The 8,473-nt window shown below is 37.0% G+C and overlaps 1 pseudogene; it reads left to right on the top strand.

Annotated features, from left to right (window-relative positions):
* The first annotated feature begins 206 nt into the window (after window positions 1–206).
* On the top strand, window positions 207–757 carry LOC114627128 (annotated as a pseudogene).
* The last annotated feature ends 7,716 nt before the right edge of the window (window positions 758–8,473 follow it).

Raw genomic sequence — 8,473 nt, 5'->3', positions numbered from 1 at the left:
AGCTGAAAAAGCATCTGGTCATTGTGAAGTAACTAAGAAATCTGTTTCTTTTAGTGGGAGAGGTCAGAAGAAACTGAAGCATGAGAGGGATATGTAAAATATTGTCTACTTAACCTAGAGGGATTCCAACAGAGATTAAAACATATGTTTTAAGACAGTTTGGGTGGAGTGGACATAGTGGTGGCCGCCTCTAAAAAGAAGATTTACCACACTTATGGCATGGGTTCTGCGCTCAGTATTTCAGAGGCCTCCAGGCAGATTACAGACTGTGAAGAAAGGTGCAGAATCTCTCATTGGTTCAGAATGGATACGTCACAAATTTACCAGATCAAGAATTCCAGATAAAGTGTTTCAGCCTAGACCTGAAGATCATGAAAAATATGGTGGGGACCCCCAGAACCCTCATAAACTGCACATTGTTACAAGAATAAAAAGTACCAAGAGGCGTCCATACTGGGAAAAGATACGATCAAGATGCTCGGCCTACAGAAGGCACACAGCCCTCAGATTCACAAGAACATCCTGTCGGTGAATGCAAAGCTGAAAGTGGTAAAACACTTGATACGCATCCCGCCCCTGAAGCTGCCACAGGGACTTAAGAGACCATGTCCAGCACGTGCCTCAAGAGCACTGGGGAGTTGGTCGTGCAGTGGCATCTGAAGCCTGTGGAGCAGGAAGCAAAGTCCTGATGCCACACAGCTTCAGCTTACAGAAGCACTAACTGAGGAAACCATTCTTATTAAAGTGAATGTTAATCCAAAAAAAAAAAAAGACAGTTTGGTTAACTAATTGTCTCCATAATATTATATACAGGAGAGTGAGTTGGCCCCAGGGGCTTAAAAGTGGCAGAGCTGGTCCTACTTCTCACCAGCTGCAGCATTTGGGAGAGCAGCCCAGCATCTCACCCAAGCAGTATACTAGAGCTGGTCCTGAACCCATGGGCATGGGAGAGTCAGCCAAGATGACAGAACAGGAAAGCTGGCTCTGTCCCTCACCTCAGTGGAGGGACAGAAGAGATGGTAGGCTGACAAACTCAGCTTCCACCCAGAAGCAGATTTATAGTTCTGAGCTGGCTCAACCCAACACCCATGCCAGCTAAGCACATGAATTATTCCTACCTGCAGATCCAAAGTTTCAGGATCTCCATGACAGAGGGCTATGATCATATATCTGAGAAAAATCCTAGTGAGGACCCAGTATTGATAGTTTTGCAGAAACCAAAGGCCTTCGACCAGATTAATGACACATTGAAATAAACATTTCCAAGTAAAGCTGTTTGGGAAAAAGTATACATTGTGCAACACACCACAGTGGAAAGCTTCCAAGGCAAGACAAGTTGTTCTTATTATTTTTTCTCTTGTTTTGTCTTGAGAGGGATTTTGCAAAGTCAAAGCACATATAGGAAGGGTCATGGAGATGAGTGAGGATGGGGTACATGATGTGAAATTCACAGAGAATGAATAAATCCTTTTCTTAAAAGGAGAAAGAAAGACTCAGTGCCAGGTGTCTCATCACATGTTGCATGCCAGCATGTGTGCCGATTCATGAATGAAGAATCTTTGAAGCCTCCTGCCCAATCAAAATAATGACCAAATAACCTTCAACAAGGCTTGAGTTACATTCAAACATCGAAGGGTATAGAAAATAGCCAAGAAAAACAAAGGGAAAAGGCCATAATGCTAGTCACACTGATTCTTTGAACCAATTGAATAAGGGCCACGTTAGAATGGGTTCAATCTTCATATATTGAAATCTCCTAGACCAAGACAACAATACAACCATAGAAATAATTATGAGAAGACAGCAGAGATGGAAACTGTAATAAAGAATGTGAAATATATGCATTCTGAAACTTGAAAGTCATTAAGGGTTTCTTCAGTAAACCTACTAGTGGATAGATGCGATGTAAGGAAGCAGTGATTTTGTAGATGAGAGATTACATTACTCACACTGAAACAACAAGTGAGAAAAGAAAGAAAATAATACAATACACCATCTACGGGGCAGTGTCATACAAGTCCAAACACAGATGCAACTAGAGCCAGTAAGAAGAAAAGACAGGGAAAATGTCAATAAATTCAAAGATTTCTTTAAACAAGCCATAAGCAAGCAGGATGAACTTTAAGGAAGCAGGCTTTTGTTATATCAAATCCAAACTGCTAAAACACAGAAATAAAACTGTGAAACTAGAGGAAAAATACTATATAAATATGACCTAAGATTAGAATTATGAAAAGTTTCATATTTCAGGTAATATAAGCTAGCAGATAATCAAAGTACATGTTTAGAGTATAAAAGAAAAAATATTTTAAAATGAAATAAATAACTCTGCAAGTATGGTCAATCTGGAACTCTACAACCAGCAAGAATGTCCTTCATAATTAAGAAGAAACCTGTACTCTCAACTCTGTAGAGACAGACACAAAAGAGCAGATTTCAAGGCAGTCTTGGTTGATGGGGAATTTGGGGCAAACCTACATGAGCTCTATCTCAAAAATAAAAATATAGTCGAAGTTTTCAGTTAATATCTGACTTCCATGAATATGATATTGCAAGGCATATTCTAGTAATTGACTCTTCAGGCACTTTTCTACCTTTAATGTCAAAGTGACTAGGGATCATTGGTACAATGATTTCTGGGAATGCAGGAAGCTACCTCTTGAAGGACTTTGTCTGTTTTGATCCACTGCCTTTAAAATCATGTTCATTTCATCACATTAATACTTATTTTGATGAAATGGAACTAAGTGAAAGAATTTCTCCAACATCCCAGTACACTGAGCCTCAAAGAATATAGTTGCTCTGTTTTATTATAGATTTTTAAATTAAAACTTTACAGTAGCAACAGCTCCTTCATATAATTTTCTTGACTTAAAGAGATGTTGTAGATATCACAAGCTTCACATTTGTCAACAGTCAAGAAGGTCTATAATAAAATGTGGCAATCCAAAGTAGAAATAACAAGATCATGAGCCTCACTCTTGTTATGGAAGCAGAAGTAATTGTAGTTTGAGAAAAAATGGAGGTAGACTTACTATTGCTATTTAAAATAAAGCTATAGCTAAGATTCCAGTTAAAGTTTGATGTTGCAAATTTTTCCAAATGGTTAATGAATATTTTTCTTAAGTGTCCACTACAAATTTATGAAATCACTATATGTTTTTATGTATGTACAAAGTTACTGAGAAGATTTATAAAGAAAAAAATCCTTACTCACTTTCAATGTCATTTTGTAATAGTTTAACTACAAGGCAGTCAGACACTCAAGACTGAGTGCCAAGTGACTGGAAAGAGTTTCTTTTTGGCCTGGGAAAATAATTCATACATCAATGTTATCTTAAGCTATTCCTTTGAATGATGATATGTAGTCACCTGGGAACAAAGAAGTGAACCCTGGCAAACTAAGCTTCACATTTATTACTACATCGAGAGAGCTGAGCTGTGATTGCAAATTCTCTCCCCTCCATAAAATAAGTGCCCAAACTCTTCTGAAAGTGGCCTTAATGCAATAACCTGAAGTTTAAGGTGATTTTTAATGTCCTCCAAAGGCAGATCTATAGAAAATAGTGGTTCCATTAGGTACAAACACAAACATTTCATTTGATTTGCAAGTTTCAACTCTGTGCCAGAGTGAAGGGCTAGCAGCAGACCATGGCCATTCTATCTCTTCCTCTGTGTACTGTATAACAATATTGTTTGTAATAATAATAACACCTCTAACTGTTTTAGGAGAGTAGCCAAGTAGTCAAGTAGGAGTACTAACGTAGAAATTCAGTTGTTTTCGGATATGATATACACAGTGCCAACTCTAAGTGTTGTGTTCTCAGAATTTTGGCACTGTGTAAGTTTCACTTTGCATGTAAGCCCAGTTTCTGTTCCATGGTCTGTTTTGCGTTTCTAATAGAAGCTTTTTTTTCAAGGGCAGAGCTGTTGTACATATGCAAGAAAATTCTAGACATGTATTTGCTCAGGTAAACTTCTTGTGCCTTTAACCTACATGGACTTTATAAAATGGACCTTATTACATAAGAAAGTTAAGTAATTGGGTTGGCAGACACAGTATTTCATTCAATACTGGTCTGTCTTTGAACAACTACAAATCTTACATTTTAGATCACAGAAAAAAATAATCTAACTAGAAGGGTCTTGTGTAGGCAATTTGATGCAACCTAGAGTTGTTTAGGAAGAAGAAACCTCAGTTGGGGATATCTTACCAGCAGATTGGCCATGAGTGAGTCCATGGATAAGCTTGTTTAATATGTTTGATTAATGTGAATAGAGGATAGGTCTTTTCACTGTGAGTGGTGCCACCGCTGATAAGAAGTTCCCTTTTAGTATAATAACAAAGCAAGCCAAGCAAACCACTAGAAAAAACCCAATGACCAGACCTCCTCTGTGGCTTCTGCTTCAGTTTCTATCCAGAGTTCCTGCTCTGATTTCCCTATAGTAATGGCTATAAGCTGTAAGATGAAATAAAACCTTTCCTTCCCAAGTTGCTTTTGTCAGTGTTTTCTCACTGCAATGAAACTGAGATTATATGAGTAGATGCACTGGGTTTTAACGTTTAGGTTTGTAAATTTTAGGTAACATATTCAAAAGTAATTTTGGAAATTGAAAAATTAATGCCCAGATTTTATAATGGGGATGTCCATGCTCAATGTAGACTGAGACACCAAATGTAAAAGTTTGATAACAACTCTTCAAAATCAAATTCTAGTTCTCATATCTCAGGAATGCAAACCATGTGATTTTTTATTATTATTATTATCAGATATATGTTGAGCTTAGTCAGACCAGGCTCTAGGAGCTCTCAGTGGTACCCTAATTACCAGGGCAAAAAACAGAGATGGAGCCTCAGCATTTTCAGATGAAGTTTACCACATATCAAACTCTGAGCCAGTCGGTAAACTTAGACTTGCAGAAATGAATAGCTTACATTCCATTAATGTGGTTTGCACGCGGATAGATATGAAGGACTTCTAGGGACTTAAGAACCGACAAGGACATGGAAAGACATGGTTTCAGAAAGGAAATGAAGACTTATTTCCCAGAAAACAGCATAGCTACTAGACTGTAGAAACTACTGATGCTTGAAACTGACAATAAATAGGAAAACTCATAACGTATGTAGGTTTGTGTGTGTGTCTGTGTAAATATGTTTATATATCATATATATACATGCTTATTTATATATACATATATAATATTTGTATATATGATATTGTTTACAAGAAGATAATAGGGATTTAGTACAAAACTGAATGATATGAAAATAATAAGATAGTGATTGGGGATAAACCTGAGATTTTGATTTTCCATTCACAAGAAAATAGTTTTAAGCCTTAAAGTACTTCACCTATAAAATCTTATACTTTCTCTGCAGCATCCTTATAAGACTCCTGTGTTTCTCATTTGCCATGATATTAGAGGGAAACTGAGACTCATTCCTATTAAGCCATTTTCTCCCTTAGGCTACAAAAATGAATTGATATCTATGTAAGATTGGAATCCAGGACTACTAAATTTATTCTCATGCAACTTTTTATTATATTGCACCACTTTGCTATAGATATCAACAATAGTGTATGCCCTAGGGAAATGTCAGAAGGAGGGGAGTCAGTGACATGGTTTTTAGATGCATGGCAAGGCAGCAATAAGCAAGCAAGGCCTGTATGATGTTTTAGAATTCTGGTGCATGACGCTGCTATAAAATTCACGCTACTCTCTAGAGCAGACAAAAATTTAGTTATGAAGAAAATGATCAGAGGTTGAAAGCTGTTCAGGAGTTCTAATAGTCTCAATTTTGTTCACAAAATAACTTATATACCACCCATATTTTAGCAGTACCTCCTTCCCTTGATTTATAATCTCTTTTTTATGGGTTCAGAATGGAATCAATGGTCTGGAAGAGCACAAGAGGGTTATGCTTCCCAGAAGAGATGATGCTAGAAAAAAAATGTGCTGTCCTCGCACTTTTGGTGTTCTTCTCATTGGTCCACAGGTTGTTTTCCTTCTCAGCTGTGATCTGGAAATATACAACTGGAGGCTCCAATAAATGCTCCAATGTGTGACTGGCTAATTTTATTATTAGTTCTCCCTGAAATGAATCCATGCTATTCTGTAACAGAAGGACGACCCTACTTTTAATTTGTGCTGAAAGAAAGAAGAAACTTTGGATACTGGATCAGAGAAATGTGGGTTTGTGAATTGAGATATATATATATATATATATATATATATATATATATATATATATATATGACTTCATTGTACTTAATTTTTTTTAAGAATATTTCCTGAAAAAATTAATTATAATTATTAGCACTATTTTTCGACAGGTGCTGTAGTTAGCAATGTCTCTTTAATTATGAAATATAATTTTTTCTCCAATGACTGCTTTTCTAGTTCACTTTGTATATGTTAAGTGTCTTTTCAGAACTATTTGTTTGGGTTGGAAGTACTTCCAAAATCAGCCACAGAGTAAAAGTTGCCTCAATCTTGAGAACGTCTGATGAATTAATAAATGGTTATCTCAAGAAGTCATCTGGCCAGTCTTTTTTTTTTATATTTAAAACCTCTGCAATTATTAGTTTATTAGTATCATCCAGGACTCATGTTCAGTATTCCTCCTCAAATTACATTAACAAACGCAAATGTAAAGAACCCAAGTCAAAATTATATAACAGCAGTCCATCACAAAAGCGTGTAAAATGACAAGAACGCTATTTTAAAACACTGGCACTTTAAGAGAAAGATAACCTCAAAAAAACCCCACAAAATTGCCAAATTGTTCCCTAAACTAAGCAGATTAAACATGATTAATGAATGACTTTGGGTTTTATAAAGAAAAGCAAACGGATTGGACAACTGGTACTAATATGCAAAGTTTATCCTCTTTTCTTGTATCTGATTTATAAAGGGACAAACCACAATATAGGAAAATATACCCTTCATTTTAAATGTGGCATAACTTTAAAAGCTGGCTCAATTAATTAAATATACCTTTAAACAGTCAAGTTTCCTGAGCAATCTGTATTTAGATAGTAGGGCAAATGCATTATAGCCAGCATTCTCATGATAGCCTTCGCTGAGACTTAGGTCAATGAATAGTATGGCAGTCTTGTATTTTAAGTTCACGCTTTTGGGGATACATTCTCAGGTCTTTAGTAGGGGAAAACTGCAAAATATAACTGTCATTACACAGTAATGGCAGTTAAAGGAGAGTCCTCATGTAAGGATTAGAACACAGTTTTCTATTAGTCCTTCAAGGACAGACATTCAGATTGCTTGATTCTAATAATCCCATGGTGTGACAGAATTGATCACTCCTTGCTTTTCCATGTAGGTTATATAATCTCTTATTCAACTAATCACGTTTTTGGAGATTCTTTAACTATGGATGAATATTTTACCCCTACCACAATATGCAGGGTGTGTGGACAAAAGCTTTTTTCAAGCTAACTACATGAAAAGATACACACTGTAATAATCCATGTGACCCAAAATGGGCAAAAGCAAAAGACTAGCTTCCCCTTGAGAAGAAAACTTTCAGATCTATGAAAACGACAACAATACTAATAAAAAAAATTGTATTAACTTAGAAGCATTCAGAATGTCAACAAAACAGCCGCAATTTTTTTTTTTTTTTTTTTGCAATTACAGAGTGGTATTCAGTTAACAGAACAACAATTATCTTCTTGTAAGCTGCATCGGAGACAACTGAAGATGGAAAAAAAAACAAGAAAAAACCAAAAGAAAAAAGAAAAACAAAAACCAAACTACTGTCCCCATATATAACTAATTTGTGCTGTGCACCAAGAAGAACCTGCTTTAAATTTCCATGCCAATTTACAACCCCTAGACTGTACCAGGCAAGGTTAGTGGCTATTGAAAATACCACCAGGACAGGGCTCTCACAGCCATTGCAGTACATTGAGCTCCATAGAGACAGCGCTGGGGCAAGCGAGAGCCGGACTGGCACTGGGTGACTTTGTGCCTCACGAAGGAAAATCAACTAAACATGGGCAAAGGAGAGCCTAAGAAGCTGAGAGGCAAAATGTCTTCATATGCATTCTTTGTGCAAACCTGCCAGGAGGAGCACAAGAAGAAGCACCTAGATGCTTCTGTCAACTTCTCAGAGTTCTCCAAGAAGTGCTCAGAGAGGTGGAAGACTATGTCTGCTAAAGAAAAGGGGAAATTTGAAGATATGGCAAAGGCTGACAAGGCTCGTTATGAAAGAGAAATGAAAACCTACATCCCTCCCAAAGGGGAGACCAAAAAGAAGTTCAAGGACCCCAATGCACCCAAGAGGCCTCCTTCGACCTTCTTGTTCTGTTCTGAGTACCGCCAAAAAAATCAAAGGCGAGCATCCTGGCTTATCCATTGGTGATGTTGCAAAGAAGCTAGGAGAGATGTGGAACAACACTGCAGCGGATGACAAGCAGCCCTACGAGAAGAAGGCTGCTAAGCTGAA

Source organism: Grammomys surdaster, unplaced genomic scaffold (genome assembly GCF_004785775.1).
Source record: "Grammomys surdaster isolate TR1022 unplaced genomic scaffold, NIH_TR_1.0 243, whole genome shotgun sequence".
In the NCBI taxonomy this organism is placed as follows: Eukaryota; Metazoa; Chordata; class Mammalia; order Rodentia; family Muridae; genus Grammomys; species Grammomys surdaster.
The sequence above is the reverse complement of the archived record's forward strand: the minus strand, read 5'-3'. Positions and strand labels throughout refer to the sequence as shown.